General features: G+C 38.1%; 1 protein-coding gene across 6 annotated transcripts in view; it reads right to left on the reverse strand.

Annotated features, from left to right (window-relative positions):
• Positions 1-22,443, reverse strand: part of sky (GTPase-activating protein skywalker) — a 314,139-nt gene that overhangs the window by 257,715 nt on the left and 33,981 nt on the right. For 3 of the 6 annotated variants that reach the window (XM_067107480.1, XM_067107477.1, XM_067107473.1), the window contains exon 2: positions 22,028-22,052. The exons of the other annotated variants lie outside the window; for them this stretch is intronic. The gene's annotated coding sequence lies outside the window, so the exon portion shown is untranslated. The remainder of the gene's footprint in view (positions 1-22,027; positions 22,053-22,443) is intronic. 6 annotated transcript variants of the gene reach the window in all.

Here is a 22,443-nt window from a genome sequence, read left to right on the forward strand (position 1 = left end):
CTGGTAGCAGCCACCAAGAAGGTAACAGAAGGCGATCGCATAAAAACTAGCGTTAGGTCCATTGTAAACTGCGCCGGTAAAATCCCCGGATCGGATGATTGGCGGCAGGGGGTAGGCGGGAGCGCTGCCTGCCTGCAGGTGGGAGGTGGGGGGAGGGTGATAGAGCCCTGGATGGACCAGGGGTGGGCGGGGTCCCAAACAGAGAGAGAGAGAGAGAGAGAGAGAGAGAGAGAGAGAGAGAGAGAGAGGTACTTCGGCGTCGTGAGGGAACAAAACTGAGGTCGAGGTTTTGATCCTGCATTTCGTTACTTGGCTGGTGCGTGTGTGGGGGGAGATGGGGGATGGGGGGGTGACGCCCCCGCCATCATCATGAGGAGGAATTCGGCTTTACGAAAGTCATTCTCCGGTGGACCACCCTCCAAGTGTCACTCTTAACATAATGCCTGACTGCTTCTTACGGAGGCGCGAGCAACGACGCCTCAGTCATTTGTTTACAAGATATGAAAAGTGACCTTCCTTGCATCACCGTGAATTGAATTGAATATACATTTTAGGCCAAAGGCCAAGCACTGGGACCTATGAGATCATTCAGCGCTGAAACGGAAACTGACAGTGAGAGGTCTGAAAGGTGTAACAGGAGGAAAACCTCAAAGCAGTTGCAATATGGATAAATTTTTAGGAGGGTTGAAGTAAGTAAGATGGAAGAAAGAGAATAGGAAAGGAGTTACAGTAAAAGGAACGAAAGGGGTTGCAGCTAGGGGCCCAAGGCACGCTGCAAAGAACCTCAAGTAATGCCTACAGTGCACCATATGAGGTGCACTGGCGGCACTACCCACCTGCGGAGTCCATCACTGTGCCAACTGTATCAGTGCTTAATGCTGCAAAGAAAGTTGGGAGTAATTTCTTCAAACGATCACATAGCACTACAATATTCCTATCCTTGGAATTGGAATATAAAATCTAGTCCAATGTTCAAGCACTGAGACCTAAGAGGTCATTCAGCCCTGATAATAATGCTGAAACAATTGTTAGGAATAGGTGGAAAGTAAGATGGAAGAGAGAATATGAACGGAGGTACAGTAAGAGGAATGAAAAGGGTCGCAGCTAGGAACCTAAGGGACGCCGCAGCTGCAAAGACCCTTGAGTAATGTGGACGGAAAATCTTAGACGGCAGATATATATGAAAGTGAACCATTCAGTTTAAAAATCCCGAAGAAAAAGAGATAGAGTGAAATCCCTCGTAGATTTTACAAAATTCCTAGAACAAAATTTTTTATTACTGTCTGCTTAACAAGACAATTACATTCAATATGCTCACTACTGCTGCTAAATTATTATTATTATTATTATTATTATTATTATTATTATTATTATTTCAGTAGACGAAACCTATTCACATGGAACAAGCACACCACAGGGGCCACTGACTTGAAATTCAAGCTTCCAGAGAATGTTGGTTTCAACCTCCCACCGCAGCAGACCCCCCAACACTGCAGCAGTAACTGACCACGATACAGAGCCTGTGATTTTTCATCGCCCAGGGGGGGAGACGCGAACCCCCCCCGCGACATCTGAGTGGCATGCCACGACACTAACCACTATCCCATCGGACCGGTCAAGACAAAATTTTTTATCATTATTGCTCAATGCTGTTCAGAAGTACACAAGTGAATAGGGCTTCACCAATAAAGGCATAAATCTTGGACGGTACATTTTTAATCTTTTTAAGTTAACAATATAAAGGATTGAATCCAGAATTTAGGCCAAAGGCCACGCGCTGGAACCTACGAGGTCATTCAGCGCTGAAAGGGAATCTGACAGTAAAAGGTTTAAAAGGTGTAACAGGAGGAAAACCTCGCAGCTGCACTCTGAATCAATTGTTAGGAGAGGGTGGAATGCATCCCATTGTTCTCCCTTGTGAAAGAAAAATCCAGTTGCAATTTATTACATCTGACAAAAGGTTTGGCTTTCTATGTGAATGACAAAAAGGTGACTTACAGCTGCGTCCAGCTTGCTAAGGTTGTGTTTCTGTAGAGTGAAAATTGCGCCCCATTATTTTCAGCAAATATAATAGAATTATTTTAGTATATATTTCCTTTGGTAGTTGTTAACACTTTATTCTCTCCTTTCGATTAGGTTTTAGCTACTTCCTTCAATCAGTCGATAAAAGATAAATACGTGAATTTTATCAGCAAACAATTTGTCAAATGTATCTTTGAAACAAAACCATTAATCCTGATGGAAAGTAGATTCATGTATCACCCAATCACGCAAGAACTGTATGTATCATGTTTAAGGGGCTTCTATGAAAAAAAAAAAGTAAAAAATGCGCCGAAGTTTCTTCGGCGGTATCGAGTTTTCTGTGCAACCGCTACAGCGTATAATCAAGGCCACCGAAAACAGATCTCGGTATCATGCTGTATGAGCCGCGGCCCATGAAATTTTAACCACGGCCCGGTGGTGGCCTATCATATATCGTTGCCAGAAGCACGATTATGGCTAACTTTAACCTTAAATAAAATAAAAACTACTGAGGTTAGAGGGCTGCAGTTTGGTATCTTAGATGACTGGATGGTGGATGATCAACATGGCAATTTGCAGCCCTCTAGCCTCAGTGGTTTTTAAGATCTGAGGGCGGACAGATTAGAGTGCGGACGGACAGACAAAGCCGGCACAACAGTTCTCTTTTACAGAAAACAAAAACAAAAAAAGTGGCAATTTTCTTCTTACACTGGTCGTAAGGATTGGTTTAGCTTAACCCGGCTTAGTGCTCACGAACTAAAGAGGTTAAGAGGCTTGACGTGGACCTCTGAACTCTGACCCACAAGACAGGACAAAAGGACCTTGCAAAATGTCACCGGTCCGAGTGAAGTCATCGACTTCTCAAGGTCAGAAAGGACAATGAGTGCACATTCTCATGGAACACACGTTAAAAGACCATGAACCTACACTGAATAGAATGTTAACGTGAGAGAACTGGAAGAAAACGACCAAAGAATGACGAAGGGGTAACAAAGAACGTAAGACAAATAACCACTGAATAAACTGAATACATAATAAAAATAAACAAAATCATATATATATATATATATATATATATATATATATATATATATATATATATATATACATATTAATGAGGATATAAAAAAAATACTCACAGTAGCATGAGTCTGGAAATGGAGAACAATTTCAAATATATTCAAAAATAAATCTCTACAGAGGCCTTTCGACAATCTGTTCGTTTCACCTTTTCAGGCAATCGAACAGATTCTCGATAGCTCTCTGCAGAGATTTATTTTTTTCAGCTGTGGGTTTGACAATGAGACAAACGAACGCCAAGTCTGAAGAGACATATTACATGGGCTATACTGTAAAACTAATCAAGTTTGGAGACCAATGGCATATGTTACCCAAATTTTTATTATCATTATTATTATTATTATTATTATTATTATTATTATTATTATTATTATTATTATTATTATTATTATTCAGAGTTTGTCTATTCATGAGGAACAAAAAAGTTGAGTATATCTTAGTTTAACCAGACCACTGAGCTGATTAACAGTCTGCTGGGGGATCAGATTTATTTTTACGTGGCTAAGAACCAATTGGTTACCTAGTAAGGGACCTAACAAGTTTGGAGACCAATGGAGAAATATTTCTATCACCAGAAACAAATTCCTCTTGTTCTTTGGCCAGTCGGAGATTCAAGCCCATGACTTGAAATTCAATTCCAAAGATTATTATTATTATTATTATTATTATTATTATTATTATTATTATTATTATTATTATTATTATTATTTATTATTATTATTCAGAGGATGAACCCTATTCATATGGAACAAGCCCACCAAAGGGACCACTGACTTGAAATTCAAGCTTCCAAAGATTATATTATTATCATTATTATTAAGTATTATTATTATTATTATTATTATTATTATTATTATTATTATTATTATTATTATTATATTCAGAAGATGGAATCTATTCATATGGAACAAGCCAGTCAAATGGGCCACTGACTTGAAATTCAAGCCTCCAAAGAATATTATTATTATTATTATTATTATTATTATTATTATTATTATTATTATTATTATTATTATTATTATTATTCAGAAGACGCACCCTATTCATACGGAACAAGCCCACCAACGGGGCCACTGACTTGGAATTCAAGCTTCCAAAGAATATTAAGGTGTTCATTTGGAAGAAGTAAGAGGAAGCAGGAGAAAGTAAAGATAAATACAGAAAGAAGAGATCTCACTTATTTAAAAAGAAAAAATACTTTAATAAATTAATAAATAGATAAAAACGTATCAAAATTCAAGAAGAATAGTATTAGGGTAGTAATGCATTGCCTCTTCGCCTGTGCTTCTGAAGTCCCTATTGCACGACATCCACTGGGAGGCTGTTCCACAGTCCAACAGTGTGAGGAATAAAGGACCAACAGCTGGGTATGACACTTGAGTGACCTAGCAGCCACAAACTGAGGTTTAACTACTCCAATAAATTAACGAAAACCATAATCAAAGGAGGCAACAGTGAGTGACAACACCTAACAAAGAAAATCTTGAATTGCCACATCCTCAGCAAGGAACATCAGTGACTGAAAGTGTTCTATTTGCTAAAAAAAAAGTTCTAAAACAACAACCTGTAAGACCAATTCAGTGACTGAAAGTGCTCTATTTGCTAAAAAAAAAAAAAAAAGGTCTAAAACAACAACCTGTAAGACCAATTCAGTGACTGAAAGTGCTCTATTTGCTAAAAAAAAAAAAAAAAAAAAAAGTTCTAAAACAACAACCTGTAAGACCAATCCAGTGACTGAAAGTGCTCTATTTGCTAAAAAAAAGTTCTGAAACAACAACCTGTAAGACCAATCCAGTGACTGAAAGTGCTCTGTTGCTGTTCTAAAACAACAAAAAAAAAAAAAAGTTTCTAAAAAAACAACAACTAAAACAACTGTAAGGCCAATTCAGTGACTGAAAGTGCTCTGTTTGCTAAAAAAAAAAAAAAAAAGTTCTAAAACAACAACCTGGAAGACCAATACAGTGACTGAAAGTGCTCTATTTGCTAAAAAAAAAAGAAAAAAAGTCTAAAACAACAACCTGTAAGACCAATTCAGTGACTGAAAGTGCTCTATTTGCTAAAAAAAAAAAAAGTTCTAAAACAACAACCTGTAAGACCAATCCAGTGACTGAAAGTGCTCTATTTGCTAAAAAAAAAAAAAAAAAAAAAAAAGTTCTAAAACAACAACCTGTAAGACCAATTCAGTGACTGAAAGTGCTCTACTTACTAAAAAAAAATTAAAGAAATTCTAAAGCAACAACCTATAAGACCCATTTCATTAAAACACATTCATGCAAACCACATATACTTATAAGTGCACCAACTGATTACAATCATGCAATCATAAGACAAATACTTAATAAAAAGGATAACCTGCAGCCCACTTTCACTGCCTTGGGCCCCAAGTTCAGTTCCTACTAGAGTCATTGCATGAGTCTAATTGGCATACGACCTTACAACCCCTCTGGAATAGGGATAGAGGGGTGGGGAGTGGGGTGGGGGTTCGTATAGGTCTACCTGCTGAGTCATCAGCTGCCAATGCCTTGTTTTATCAGGTCGCACGTGGGTGGAGAAGGGGCTTAGTCTCCAAGGCAGTAAGAGCGAGTAGCAATGACTTGTCACTTAGCCCTGCAGGTGCTTATTTAACCACCTTTAAAAAACCTGTAAACCAACAATGGAAAAGGCTTGGTTCTTCACTGGATAAAAAAATTTTTTCAATGAGGTTTCATTACTTTTCACAAAGGAAATGTCTTCCCAGAACTCAAAGACTTCGGTATTCGACAAATGAGTGCCTAACGGTTAAGGCCACAAAAACAGTCATTTGAGAACGATTGGAGTTGATCAGCCGTCAAAAAAATCGCGTGTCAAATGAGTGTGCTCAACGCCACACTTTCCAAAGGACACCCGACACGAACGTTTCCAAGATTCTTTGGGATTCTTCTATACACTTTCCAGTGAAACACACTAATTGATTGATCAAGCTAAAAGAATTAAAATAGTGTCACAACAGCAAGGGTCAGAGATGACGAATGAGAAAAACACTTTCTATACTAAGTCAAAGAAAGTTTTGCTTAAAAAACACACACATATTATTCGCGCAATCCACAGACACTGCTGGTCTCATGTCAAAATTCACTGATTAACACACAGACTGACAATTTTTTCATGTAAAAATTGTGTAATATACATATAAATAATATATATATATATATATATATATATAATATATATATATATATATATATATATACTTATATATATATATATATATATATATATATATATATATATATATATATATATATATATATATATATATATATATATATATATATATAAAATCATACGCCTTTTTCTCCTTTCCGGTCCTCAGCAAGCATTTACGGAGTGAGGCTGCTAGCCACATGACCTGTTTGTTGGATGTTCAAGAGGCATGCACAGACAGCATTTGGCTTGCTTAGTAGTAACCCATCTAAGGACTGGCCAGACCATATGCTTCTCAACACAACAAAATAAAGAGGTCAAGGTCACCTTTAACCATGAGTATATTCAGGTAAAACCCTACATACAATAACATAATTTGTTACAAATCACATAAAATACCAAATCCCTGATATCTGAAAAACACGGATAAATATTTAAAACAGTCGATGTTTCAATTACTACAAAAACACGGCTAGATTAAAAGGCTATACTTCTCTAAGCACCCTGACAAGTGAACAGTTCTCTTTCACATGCCAGCAATAGAGAGAGAGAGAGAGAGAGAGAGAGAGAGAGAGAGAGAGAGAGAGAGAGAGAGAGAGAGAGAGAGAGTCTTCTCAATGCCCAAAGACCTGAGCATCATGCAACAAGCAGTCATGTCAAAAACAAACAGTAGGAAAAGATGCTACATCTGACCACTCATTCATCTGTCATGAGAAATTCGTGACCCAGATTATCAATCGACCAAGAACTGGGTATCCATCCTTGACACGTCAGTATTTTCCCAAAGTGCCCGAACGCAACTGGTAATTTTCAGTATCGTAAATTTGGTCATTCTGCCGTTTCTGTCCCAAGCTCTGCCAACCACTAAAAGGGTTGGTGCAAAGACTTTTTTTCTGGCGAATTTTGATGCCTAGTAGTGTTCTATAGTTCTATCACTACTTCCAGAACACAAAAATTAATGACCAATGACACACATAAAACACTTAAGGCCGAAAAACTTGCTATTTTCTGCTGATGGAGGAGTCACATATAATTCCATTCAGACAAATTCACGAAAAACAAAGCACAATATTTCAATGAGTATCAAAATAACGATGAGTTAAAAAGCTTCTTCTCAATAGAATCTGACAAGAGAACAGTTCCCTTTCACATGCCAGCAATCGAGAGAGTGACAGACAGAAAAATATTCTCAACGCCCCAAGACTAGAGCATTCGACAATCAGACATGTCGACTCTAGGAAAAAGGGCTACATATGACCACTCATTCGTCTGTCACGCGAAATGCATGACCCAGATTCTCAGTCGGCTAAAGAACTGGGCATCCATCCTTGGCACATTGGTACTTTCCTAAAGTGGCCCGAACGCAACTGGTAATTTTCAGTATCGTCCAGTAATTCTCAAGTAAGCTCTCCCAAGTGTTGCTAAGTCCACCATGCTGCGGGTTTGGTTATGGGGAAAATAATCTTGTATGGCAGAAAAATCTTAAAATTAAGCTTTCTGCCATTTCACTGTCCCTTTGCAGTCAGTTATTACTACAAGCACTGGCACCCATAAAACCATTTGTCCAGGTTTTTACATTTCAAAAAGAATAACAACTTCAAACTCTGTCAAGTTTAATAATACCTAGGTCGAATATTTTTTGTGACTACATTTGAAAAGTTGGTATTTCTGGCTGCCAGTATTTCTGAACCATAACTGTTACTGACCAAAAATAAACATAAAACACACTAAGACCAAAAAAAAAAAACTGTAATTTTCTCCTGATGAAGAAATCATTAAAAATTCCAGCAAGACAAATTCACGAAGTGCAGTTTTCATATTTTGTGACCTTTCTACCTCTGTATTGAACTTCCAAAAGTTCTATTACTGCAAGAATACATAAAAAAGCTCCTAATTATCTCCAATTCTCCTTTCAATAAGTGGTTCTTGCTACACTAACTGCAGTCCTTCTTAATAAGGATGATTCATCCACTTTAGCTCCGAACCTCCCATTGCTAAAAAATATAAAATAAAATAAAATAAAAAAAATAATAATAAATGCGCCGAAGTTTCTACGGCGCAATCAAGCTTCCCGTACAGCGTATAATCAAGGTCACCGAAAACAGATCAATCTTTAGGGGGTCTCGGTATAATGCTGTATGAGCCGCGGCCCAGTGGTGGCCTATCCTATATCGTTGCCAGAAGCACGATTATGGCTAACTTTAACCTTTAAAAAAAATACTGAGGCTAGAGGGCTGCAATTTGGTATGTTTGATGACTAGAGGGTGGATGATCAACATACCAATTTGCAGCCCTCTAGCCTCAGAAGTTTTTAAGATCTGAGGGCGGACAGAATATAGTGTGGACGGACAGACAAAGCCGGCACAATGGTTTTCTTTTCAGAAAACTAAACAGGAAAAACCAATGGAAGTACGAAATTACGATTCAAAGTTTGAAGTGCAATTAATGAATAAAGATAACGACCATTTCTTTCTTAGTGAATTAAATTTATTTCGGCGCGGAATGAGGGAAAAGCGACGCAACCCACAATTACGTGCAGGGAGAAATACGAACCACGTCAAATAAAGAATATTTTATTCCCAGATAAATCCTTCTTGGTTACGTTATAAATATCTGCACAAAATTAATATCGGAATACCCAGCGAGGCATATAACTGAATATTAGTCACAGCTGACTCCATAACAACAGTGGCTATCGACAATAAATATATATATATATATATATATATATATATATATATATATATATATATATATATTATATATATATATTCATAATTATATATATATACTATATATAAAATATATAATTATAAATAAATGTCTGATAAAATTCTTAAAACTATAAGTTCATAAACACTTCATCTCTCTCTCTCTCTCTCTCTCTCTCTCTCTCTCTCTCTCTCTCTCTCTCTCTCACACACACAAACGCACACTCACTGAAAATTATAAGGTCACAAACAAGGAAATGGTTGAACATATAAAATAATACAATTCAAGATTATCTACAAATATATCTTGTGGAAAAACAAGCTTCTGACCACCTTAAGAACTACAGCTGTCATAAAAAAAAATCTTCCTCTTCAGTACTCCAGAGAGAGAGAGAGAGAGAGAGAGAGAGAGAGAGAGAGAGAGAGAGAGAGAGAGAGAGAGATTTTAGGCATATATGCCAAGCTCTGGGGCAACTAAGGCCATTCAGCGCTGAAACGGAAATTGACAGTGGAAAGGTTTGAAAGGCGTAACAGGAGGAAAACCTCAATTGTTAAGAGAGGGTGGACAGTAAGATGGAAGAAAGAGAATATGAACGGAGGTACAGTAAAAGGAATGAAAGAGGTTGCAGCGAGGGGCCGAAGGGACGCTGCAAAGAACCTCAAGCAATGCCTACATTGCACTGCATGAGGTGCGCTGACGGCACTAACCCCCTACGAGAGAGAGAGAGAGAGAGAGAGAGAGAGAGAGAGAGAGAGAGAGAGAGAGAGCTTCGGCAACCCTGAGCTACAATTGCTATAAAAATCTTCCTCCTAAATATCTCAGAGAGAGAGAGAGAGAGAGAGAGAGAGAGAGAGAGAGAGAGAGAGAGAGAGAGAGAGAGAGAGAGACCTTCGACCACCATAAGAACTACAACCGTTATGAAAAAATCTTCCTCTCCGATACCCTGGAGAGAGAGAGAGAGAGAGAGAGAGAGAGAGAGAGAGAGAGAGAGAGAGAGAGAGAGAGAGGGGGAGACTCCCCTTTTAGGACAAAAACAAGGACAACCTGACGTCGTCGAACTGCCAGGGCCAAGGAAAGATCATAGCAGGATCCAGTAAAATCAACAATGGACGGCCAAGGACTCTGAGGTGTCCTTAAAACCACCCCCCAACACCATTCCGGATCGCCCCCTCCCCAGGGTAGAGAGGTGAGAAAACGGAGTGCCGGGGGGGGGGGGAGGGGAGTAAAGGAAGAGTCTGGAAGGAAGGTCAAGGAATCCGCGGGCTAGTGGGTTACGTCACTGCCAAAATTGTGTGCAGGGACAGATGTAAAGCAAAGTTGGTAATTACTACAATGAGGAGAAGAGGACAATAGATTCAGTAAAGGTAATTAGAAACAATGAACAGCAAAAGCAATCTGAAATACATTATATGACTGTTTGTTATAATGCAAAGTAACAATTAAAAGATCCGGTTATCTCTTATGAAAATGCTAGACACTGAGAGACTTTTTATATTATACATATATTATATATCAAAATATCGTTAATATATAATTCACTACACTTTGGGAATAATTAATTTTATCTCTTATAGAAAGACTTTTTATACACACATCTTTGAGTCACACGTTAACACAGAATTCACTACACTTTGGGAATAACTTCATTTATACATAGGCTACACACACACACACATATATATATATATATATATATATATATATATATATATATATATATATAATAACACCTAGATTTTCAACTACACCAAAAGACACCAAATAACCACACATACAATCGACACTTCAATTTCGTACTAATCATATACACAATACTTGGAAATAGTCCAAGTCATAAAAATAAAACCAAAGACTTTATAAAGATGACCTGAAGCAGATTAAAGCGTAAATCCCTCTATCATTACCTTGGATATATGACAGATACCATTCTTATCCAATAGATAAAATGTCTTCTCAACCAGTGAATACCTTTAAGTCAAGAGAACCAAAAAATGTGGCAAAACTTGAACCCTAGGCCTATTCTCACAAACCAAAGCCAGCTCTTTCCTTGGGATATCACAATACCTCCATGAGAGGTAATCTGGTAATATCAGCATCTAATTTTACACATTATATATATATATATATATATATATATATATATATATATATATATATATATATATATAAGCAAAGAAAGGTGGGATAACTGCTAAAAACCAGAGCAAGAGAGATGACGTATTACATGAGCCTCCTCATCCCGGAAACAAGAGATTACAAACTACACAAAAGAGCAGTTCAATTTGCCGCTCATGGTTGGTGGCTAAATCAACGGTCGGTCATACTTAAAACGGTTATGGAGTCACCAAGGATGTGGTACAAATCGCAGCAGGCGATCTATTTTTTTCTTAGTGGGTCCTGAAGCAAGCTGACCGACTAACTGTCTATAAAGGACAAATCCGGGACATGGAGATCACGCACACGAACACACATGCTCATTTACGAAATGAGTGGGATAATATTTGACAGATTTCTTATCGTCTAATGAAAACATATTTACCTCAAAAAAACACACACGTACACATCTTTTGTATATCCCCTCTGCATAAAACCTCCAATTATTTGTCTACGATAAACATAAGTACTTATAAACCTCCTTCTTTCAAGACATGGGTCTAGCGTTTACTCATTTAGCCCGCTTGGTTTAATTACTTTTCTTGTTTCCGGAGAATCTGAGCTTGATTACGGCATCGGGTTTCCCATACCAGCGTACTCTACACTGAGAAAAATATGCACGCATGGAAATAAACCAAAGCCGCAATGACTCAAGCCTAGAATTTCCATGTATCACGAATACTGACGACCATACACGTCTTGACATAGACACCATTATTATCACCCGGATACCAAGAGGTTTCCCCTTTCTGGCAACATTCGAGGTTCGAGAAGATCCTCGTTGCTCCATAGTTTTCGAAAACTAGTTTGTGTTGCACATATCCTTCATCAGTTCCTCGAAGTTATTTCCTCCAAGGCACCTCATCCGGTAGAGAATAATGACCAGATTTCGAAACAGAGAATTCGGCAATAAAATGAGCGTGCGTGATTCTACAATGGAAGAAAAATTTACATTTATTTTCAATCACGAGCGTCGCTCCTTAATACGAGGAGATTTCCCACATCATTCGTTTCCCCCTACAGCTGACAAGACAGCTACAGACTACATCCCTTAAACAACGAATAACATCCGCTTATTAGAGACTAGAAGAACTTTTCCGCCTACCTGTCTTTCAATAAACAGAACCTAAAATCCAGCTACCAAGCACCCCATGATCTTCAAGACAGCCTATCGTGCGTAACCACAATAAGATAAGCATTGAATATACTTGGGTGTAATATTTCAACCAAAGCAGTCAAGCTAACTGCTTCTGCAGGCTACTGGGACAAAACTTGCTGGTTGAACAACACCCAAGTGGTAACAGTGTTTAACGAATTTTAAAGTGTCTCATTGCAAGAATTAGACGCACAGGTGTATTTATCAAAAGCTTCTTTCATTTCCGCTAAAGTATTTTACACATATAATGAGATACAAAAAGAAAGATATCTGAATAAAACGTTCTGGCGCCAGTGACCTCAGTAGAATTAGTTGTGAAACCACAAAAATCACAACAATTAACTGAAGAAACGGTTGTCAGCCTATCTAGCAAATTTATTGCTATCCTTCTAAAATCTAGACCCACTTATCCTTGAGCAAATTAATGTAAACTACTCTGCTTTCCACTTGGCCCGAAAGGGGGGGGAATTCCCACAAACAAAAACAAGCCAAAAAAGAACCCGACTTAATTCTGAGCATGAAAGCAGAAACTGACCTCCCAAACTTAGTCAAACAACCTGCTGCAAAAGCAAACAGCAGATCTGCCAAATCATGTCCTTAAACATCCCGCCCAGAGTTCAAACTCAACAGCCCAATATGAGATAGGGGTAAATCCCCGTGTGCAAGTGCTGACCTCGTTCGGGTCTACCCAGGACCTCACGAGTGGGTCCTGGGTCTACCTATCGCCGTTGCTGGGTCTCGGCGAAGGTAAAGTGGTTTGCAGAGATATTCAAGACCGATATCGCCTAGAGATCTTCACGAAATCATTTCTGAGACACAGCGAAGCTCCGAATAAAACAGTGATTTCCTGTATCAACTTTGGCTCGAAGAAAGGTTTCAATTTCCCTAGCAGTCGCAGCAAAGTTCGTTAACACCTAAGCCTAGCTAAGACCACCTAGGAAACAAGATGAACGAGCGCACCAGATGTTCACTCAAAAGACTCATTAACAGACTGTAGCAGCTGTCTTCTAATAAATCGCATCATAATAGACTACAAAAAAACAAAGGGAAAGTCTCTAAATACACAATCTATTTGCGTATACTAGAATCACGTGATTTCGCAAAAGGCAATGAAAAAAATAAAGGTTAAACCAGCGAAAATGAGAGAGAGAGAGAGAGAGAGAGAGAGAGAGAGAGAGAGAGAGAGAGAGAGAGAGCAATTTCAAGTCCATAAATCTGGAGACATCACCAATAATGCAGGGTGGGAAAAAAAATTAACAGAAAAAAAACTAGTTCCGGAGAGCGGGTTTTGCTGCCGAGGTAAATCCCCGTGATCTCTAGCGCACAGCCGGCGTTTGGTAACAACTCGAAGAGGTCACTCCCGGTTAGTTTTTTTTCTCTCTCTCTCTCTCTCTCTCTGGATGTAAAAGGAAAACGAAAGATAACACGCGAATTACGAATGACCGTTCGAGAGTTCCCTTTCATGAAGTCGTTTGTATTTTGTAGGAGTGTGCAATATAATTGAAGTCAAAGATAAAGTGAGCGATTCCTGGAGCCTTCACGACATTCGTGGCTTACAATTACAAAGACTGCTAATAACATCCTTGAGTGTTAAGTTTCTCACGATGTGCACGAAATTACTGCTGCGTGCTAAACAGTGACTGAACAAAGGACACGAATAAAATCCCACGAGATGAGAGAGAGAGAGAGAGAGAGAGAGAGAGAGAGAGAGAGAGAGAGAGAGAGAGAGAGAGAGAGAGAGAGAGAGAATGTGGTATCGTGTCAACCAATGGGTCACGTGGCCCGAAGGACACTCACTATTTTCAAAATAGCAATCTGAAGAGTACGTGCGTTCCCCCAACCAAACACGTGAGTGAAAATGACAAACCCACATGATACTTACAACAAATGTCTATATACAGGTTCTCCAGAACTGCAAACTATATATATACATAATCCCAATAACAATGAAAATATTCCTTCTATCAAAATAAGGCATTTGTGTTTTATATGAGGGCCACCTCTTCAAAATAAATTTAAAAACGACCCAAGTTCTCCAGAAAAATAAAATGCCACTTAACACAAGAGGGATGGTTACCACTCCCATCACATCCCCATCCGAGATCTTGGTACAGTAGTCCTAAAACTACAGCATTCAGGTAGTGAATGTAGCATAGTTGGGGGGACCAAAAATTAATCGAAGAATGGAATGGAATATAGAGTTTAGGCCAAAGGCCAAGCTCTGGGACCTATGAGGTCATTCAGCACTGGAAAGGATATTGAGTAGGTAGGTTCGAAAGGTGTTTAACACGAGGAACACCTCGCAGTTGCACTATGAAATAACTATTAGAAGGTGGATAGCAAGATGGAAGAAAGATAATATAAATGGAGGTACAGTAAAAGGAGTGAAAGGGGTTGCAGAGGGGCTGAAGGGATGCTGCAAAGAACCTTTAGTAATGCATACAGTGTACCCTGTGAGGTGCATTGATGCCACTAACCGGCATCCCCAAGGGGGATAGTCAAAGAAGGGCTCCATGCACAAGATACAAGATAATCAGAACATTTACTGTAACTATCTTAGCTCCTCTTCAGAGAAAAAGCCAACTTCAGGAAAACAGGAATGAAGCAAAAGAAGAACTGTTAACACCAAAAAAAGGGCAAATTTGAAAGTAGCTGTACCAGAGAGGTGTCTTCAGATTGGCTACCACTAACCAGGTGTTTCACCAGAGTTCTAATACCAGTAGCAATCTTGGTGCACTGGAATAGGATAAGGTTAAGGAGATACCTGGATGACTGGCTGGCAGATTTTTAAGTTATATACTAGGACCTTGGTTTACTGGTCGACTCAGAGAAAACAGACATACAACCAGCTGTAAGAATGATTTATTTCAGCATGTAGATGACCACAGACATTGCCAGTCATGGTCAGCTACAGAGCAACCAGAAATTTTCCCATTTTAAGTCGAGGAAGAGGTGATAACACACCTCTGGTAGTGGCAGAGGCCAGCAAATTGAGAAGGGTAGTTAGTTCTCTTTTCAATGCCTCCACATAGAGCTGGGGACTTAATTCAAAGGATCCAAAGCAGTAAGAATGTGGTCTTCAAAGGGACAAAGGCTGTAACATGGATTATTAGATTTAAAAGCTGATTTTTGGCCCTGAAAACTTTCAAGCATCATGGGTCAGGCAGGGTGGCAGAAGTAATGTCTGGCAACGCAACATCAGTTCATAATTTAAAATGCCACGGAGGAACAAATTCAAAAAGCTTATGTCATCTGTTCATAGAGATTTTCATGCAGATGAGGCAAATGAAAGGAGTATCGTCCAAAGGAATGTGCCTGGGGAGCCCTATATTCTAATAGACCGCCTCTGCAGGAAAGATTAGGTTTTGCCTTCGGAATGGTCAGTCCATGCTGGAATATACAAGATAATATGGTAACTACGGGATCCATGATGGTGGAATTGTTCACTAACAATAGGAACAAGATACAAGTCCTGTACCAGATCTCACAGTTTGGAAGATGAATGCAATAAAGTAGTCATTCATGCATTCAAAAGTCCTGTACAAAGTGATGGATTCAAGGGACCTCACAGGAACTTTACTAAGACCTCTCTGGCCAACTCAGGTGTGGTTTTTACATATCCCGTTGGTCGATGCATCAAAAACTTCCCTACAAGAGAGTCATTATGAGAGAAGTGCTTTGTTGGCTCTCCTACTTCAAAGGCTCTCTATTGCTGGCCTGTCTCCTGATAGCTTCACCTTCTGGACTTAGCTACTTCTTTTACTGCTCCTGTTAGTTCCTCACCTGCACAGTTATCTGCAGAATACCCTCATGAAATATTGGAGGCCCTAAGAGAGGGTAACTGCAGAACTATGAGCACAATGAACCTACTAACAATGAGTCCCCTTGTTTTCAGCTCAGCTGATTCTCTATACACTTCAGGATTAAAGAAACAACGGTTTTGGTTGCAGCACTGTTTGGAAGCAAGATTTACTTGTCCATCACCTTTTTATGTGGAAACTATGGTTTTGGTTCAGCACTGTTTGGAGAGGAGATTTTCTTGCTTCCATCAACTTGAGGGACACTTATTTCACTACAATGGCACGATACATACACACGTGCTACCAGGGTCTAAGCGATGTCGGGCAGGGCAGCCGATCGAGGTTACGGCCTACCCCATCGCCAAATCAAAGTCCTTCAAAAGAAGGCATCGTGCTCACCCCATATGAAAAATGGGAAAAAGCATGTTAAACAAAGAAGAAGAAGAATGTGGAAGGAGATGATCTTCCAAAACTCAGCAGGTTTTAGTCAGCCACTTCCTCGACTTAGGATTTTCCCACCTTTGCTTCCAGGCCAGTCCTTGAGGATCTTCGATGGTTAAAATACCAAAGAAACATTCAAAACTGGAATTCCGTTTGTTCTTCCTCCTCTCAGGTGCAAGTGGAGCATACATATGCTACAGATTAATATAAGGAATACCACAAATTATCTGTAACTCACAACCAGAATACCTGGTCCTTTGAGCCTTCATCAGTTACCTCTCTAAGCAGACGGCATCATGAGCGGTAATTCCACCACTATCGATCCTATTGATGTTTAATATATAAAGCTTGGTATGTTTTTGATAAAACTTATCACTGAATAAGAAATCTCATTATGGCCAGGAGTGTATCTCTCAGTAAAGAAATTATATAAATTTCTGTTTGGGTATGAAAATGTTGGTATTTGCACGTTTCTAAATCTTTAGATGTTTCCTGGAGGGTTTTTTATTTACTTTTAGATCTAGTAGTATTCAGCCAAACTACCACTTACAGAGAATTTGTGTTAAGCTGACCACTAACTTTCAAACCTACTGGAAACCTGCCCTGAATTTACAAGTTATTTTTTGAAGTGTCATCCACACTGCAAATGTTGGAGTTTTGCCACTAATAGAAGACAAAAGAACAGAGGCTAATACACTATTTAAGTGCTTCATGAAACTGCAAACTGGATTTTCTTGTATATACGTGATGTATTATTTTTTTTTTTTTGGTGTGATTTTTGATGAGATTATCACAAGGCTAGTTTGAATTCTTTGGCTTCTCATTTTATTTCAACAAGTTCTAAAAATTTGTGATTGTTTTGGAATAGACAATTTTCCATTTTTTTTATATGTAGATGGAATATTGCCTGCATGCAATGTATCTAGAGTTCTCTTAAAGCCAACAAGGCAATGTAAGTTTGATATGACAGCCCCAGCCTGCAAATGAAAATGTATAGGTTCACACCTGTGTTGCATAACCCAGCATCTACAGTTGCTATAAAACATACTCTAAGTTTCTTTATTTGCTAAAAGTTCTCCCAAAAGTCTACATTTTTATTCACGTCTCCTAGTAAATGAAATGGTTGAGGAAGTTGGTCATTCAGCCTACCACATCATCACATCATACAGGCTCATAAAGAAGCAAGAAGATTAAGCATTTGGTATACCTTCTTGTGAAGTCAGTTTGTACTGCTACCACTTCAAAGTGAATTTACAGGATTTCTAATACTCTACAGTACAGTAAACCCCCCGTGTTCGCGTTCTCATGGTTCGCGGACTCACGCATTCGCAGGTTTTTCTGTGGAACATATCTAGCCATTTTTCGCGGAAAATTCGCCCATTCGCTGTATTTTTCACTGAGAAACATTCACTAATTACTGTATTTTCATATAATTTTCATGAATAAATGCACTTTTTGTGATAAAATATTAAAATACTCAGGTATACGCATTTTTACAGGGTTTTTCTTGGTTAAAGCTATCAAAATGGGCAGTTCTTAGTGTTTTTAGAGGGGTTTTAAGTATTCACAGATTTTAGCTATTCACGGGGGGTGTGGTACGCATCCCCCGCGAATACGGGGGGTTCACTGTACTTGTGGAATGCACGACATAGCATGTTCTCTAACTCGTATCCTCCACTGGACGTAGGGCAATAATCTTTCATTTCAAAACATCAGACTCAAAACTCCACTGCACAATGAATGTAAATGCCATCATTTCCTGGAATTCTCAAACTGATACTTTCCCATTAGATGCTAATCATCAGTTAAATTTTATGTTTGGCTTTTCACCATTTCTTTTCCTGATATCTTTCTGTGCCGTATTAATTGTTCAATATAGCAGTAGATATTAACGGTAGCTTTCTAAATTTTGCTCACTTGAAATCTTCTGTACTGCTGGTCTCTATTTTTTATTTTTAGAGTTTAAACAGTGTAATGCTTTCAGGACACGTATTATAGAAATTACATATGGAAGGAGTTGGAAGATGCGTTGGAGTTCTTCCTCTCTTCTGACTGAGGAACTCACTTTGAGACACGAGGAGGCAACAGTTATTGAGTACAGCAATAAGGAGAAAAGTCAAAACCATGTCAATGCAAACCAATACAAAATACAGGCAGTCCCCGGTTTACTACGGGTCAGGCTTACGACGTTCCGAGGTTACGACGCTTTTCAAATACACTCATCAGAAATTATTTCCCAGTTTACGACGCATGTTCCAGGGTTATGACTCGTCGTACGCCGATCCGACGGAAGAAATATGGCTCCAAAAGGGCAGAATAATCAAAATTTGGAGTTTTTTTTTTATGAAAAACTCAATAAAAATGCATTTTACATTGTTTTCAATACACCCAAAGCATTAAAAGTAAGGTTTTCTTAGGATTTTTGTTGATTTTCTACGATTTTTCTGTTTACGACGCAGCAGAATAACGGAACCCCCATCATAAACCGGGGACTGCCTGTATTCAGTTCAAATAATTTGTACTGTAATTTAAGAGTACAGTCGACCCCTAGTATTCCCGGGGGAAGCATACCACCACCCCCAAAAGGATAGCAAAAATCTGCGAATACTTAACACTGCTGAAAAATGCTTATAACTGCCTATTTTCATAGTTCAAGCACCAAAAAACCTCTCTGAAAATGCTTATACCTGAGTATTTTAATAGTTTTATCACAAAATATGCATTTAGTCAGGAAAATAATATGAAAATACAGTAATTAGTGAATATTTCTCTATGAAAAATACCGCAAATAGGCAATTTTCTGTGAATAATCCGCGGGTAGGTGAAGCCGCGAATCTGGAGCAGCGAGTAGTTCCTCGTTGGGCAAGTTGGTAGAGTTGTGGGCTAGCACTCGCTAGGCCCGAGTTCGAGTCTCCGGCCGGCTAATGAAGAATTAGAGGATTTTATTTCTGGTGATAGAAATTCATTTCTCGCTATAATGTGGTTCGGATTCCACAATAAGCTTTAGGTCCCGTTGCTAGGTAACCAATTGGTTCTTAGCCACGTAAAATGAGTCTAATCCTTCGGGTCAGCCGTCTCTAGGAGAGCTGTTAATCAGCTCAGTGGTCTGGTAAAACTAAGATATACTTTTTGGAGCAGCAAATAGGTGAGGGGTCCACTGTATAACCCAATTTTATGTGTACTGACAAAAAATAAAAATTCATATCATCATGTTTGGAACAACTCTGAATTTTCAACAATAAAGAAAATGACCAACACTTGACAATAATTCATTCTTTTTTTCTCTCTCTAAATATCTTTTAACGAAATTCTGCCAAAAATAATGGTTTGTATTTTCCCTGATCAAATCAAAGTGGCTATTCATTTAGAATCACACCCATTCCCATACAGAAATGATTCCCAAAATAAACAAAATGCTCTAGAAATACTTATTTGGTATACAATAATGTACTAATACTCAGAATGGAACAAAATAAAAAAAATCTCTGACATACTAAATCACATCTTAATGATTGCCATTCCCACCAAGTAACAAAATATTTGAAAATACTAATAGAGTATATAAAAAGTGATAATAAAAACAAAACAGAACGATATACTGAACAAGTAAGATAACAGATTACGATAGTAATAACAATTTGAGTAAGAAATTTAAATTTCCGTCACTACCTGAATCCTGAAGAATTAAAATAACACCCCCAAAAATTGCTTTTTAAAAATGTATCAAAAACAAAGCTCTTTGCTTAAAAAACTAACACAATCTCTTCATGCTTACTTTCCACAGGTCATAACTTTATTTTACATTCCCTACATGCTAGTTTGCGTTGTACGTCATCTTCTTTGACACTCTGATGTATTGATAGATGCTTGTATTTAATTTTTTTTATCCTCCTTGCAGACTCACATTAGTTTATTATCTTAGAGAACCATAACCAACTTAAGCCTCAGGTTCCAATCTGACTTTACAATACCACAAAAACACTTCTTTCAAATGCCAAGCTACAATCCCAAACCAATTCAATGAGACCTCATCAGTCAGTTTAAATGCATGCTATAGTCTGCAACTGCGTTCCATGTCAAAGTTTATTTGGCAATTATAAGACAAATGCTTGTATCTTTATAACAAACAAGAAAATTATAAAATTAAATGTTCATGCTGTACGGACACAAAAGAATTTCACATGCAGTTACTGCCTTGCACACTTCTTACTGCCACTGGCCCCCACACCCCGAAAAAAAGGTTTCCTCTCCACAATCAGAAATTACTGTCACTTGTGAAACAATAATTAATTACATAAAGTTTGTCACTTTAATGGAGAAATTTCACATTTACAATTGTGCTTTTCAGTCGAGAAGCATGCCAAGTGCCATTCTTAAAATATAATAAATTAAATTAAAAATACTTTGGCCCAGGATGGCGCTTGGCATGTTTCTCGACTGAGAGGCTCAATTGATCCACGACCCCCTTTTCCTAACGAGAGCAACAAGATTCGCTGAACAGCAGCACCGGGATGCGGTAAACGTGCCTCGCTCTCGAACTTCTCCGTTCCAGAGGTCCTTTATTCCTCTCTCTGGAACAGCCTCCATTCTGGGGATGTCGTGCGACTGGAAGTTCTTCAGAAGTTCAAGCAAAGATGCAATGCATTACAATCCAAATAATACAATCCAACTTGTATTTTAATATTTTACTTACATTTTTATTTATTTATTAATATGTTAATTTATCTGTTCTTCTAATAACTGATCTCCTCTTTCTGCATTTCCCATTACCTTCTGTTACGTCTTTCGAATGAACACCTTAATATTCTTTTTAAGCTTGAATTTCAAGTCAATGGCCCCTGTGGCTTGTTCCATATGAGTAAAGTTCATCTTCTGAATAATAATAATAATAATAATAATAATAATAATAATAATAGTACAGTAAACCCCCCGTATTCGCGTTCTCATGATTCGCGGACTCACGCATTCGCGGGTTTCTCTGTGGAACATATCTAGCCATTATTCGCGGAAAATTCACCCAGTCGCGGTATTTTTCACTGAGAAATATTCACTAATTACTGTATTTTCATATGATTTTCATGAATAAATGCACTTTTTGTGATAAAACTATTAAAATACTCAGGTATATGCATTTTTACAGGGTTTTTCTGTGTTTAAACTATCAAAATGGGCAGTTCTAAGTGTTTTTTAGAGGGGTTTCAAGTATTCGCGGATTTTAGCCATTCGCGGGGGGTGTGGTACACATCCCCGCGAATACGGGGGGTTCACTGTAATAATAATAATAATAATAATAATCAAAATGATTCAGGGACGACCAACATGAAACACAGGCAACATTAAACCATGCAAACTGCAGCACTCAAGTGCAAATGGTACTTGGGCACAAACTGCCTTTAAAAAAGATAAAATAATAGAATGTCTAAGGTATTTTAAAAATGGCTTTTATTATGGAAGCTTGAGGGATCAAAGCACTTCTTACCTCTCCATTTTCCTTATCAGAAAGTCTGTGGATAAGAGAACAAAACTAGATAATACTAAGTATTATTTCAGGTGGCAATACAAAAATTATTACTAGCCCTACATAAGGATTCTAGGCAATTATGAATAGCATTAAAATTTTCTGGTTGCAAATAAAGTACTGTATTCTAACAAGTGAGGTAGACACATTTAGTAATTAACATACAAAACCATTTTTACAGATCAAGTTTCCAATTTTCTCTGTCGATAAGTAAAACCAGAAAGTTTTCCAACTTAACAGTTGTAAACATTTCCATAATTTCTAAACTTGCAAATAATTTTCTTACAAGAACGTAAAATATCCACCAATAGGCTGAGGGGCATCAAAATTTCCTAAAATACTGTAAACACACTACCTGAACATCTAAACCTAGGAAC

The sequence above is a fragment of the Macrobrachium rosenbergii genome, chromosome 8 (genome assembly GCF_040412425.1).
Source record: "Macrobrachium rosenbergii isolate ZJJX-2024 chromosome 8, ASM4041242v1, whole genome shotgun sequence".
NCBI lineage: Eukaryota > Metazoa > Arthropoda > Malacostraca > Decapoda > Palaemonidae > Macrobrachium > Macrobrachium rosenbergii.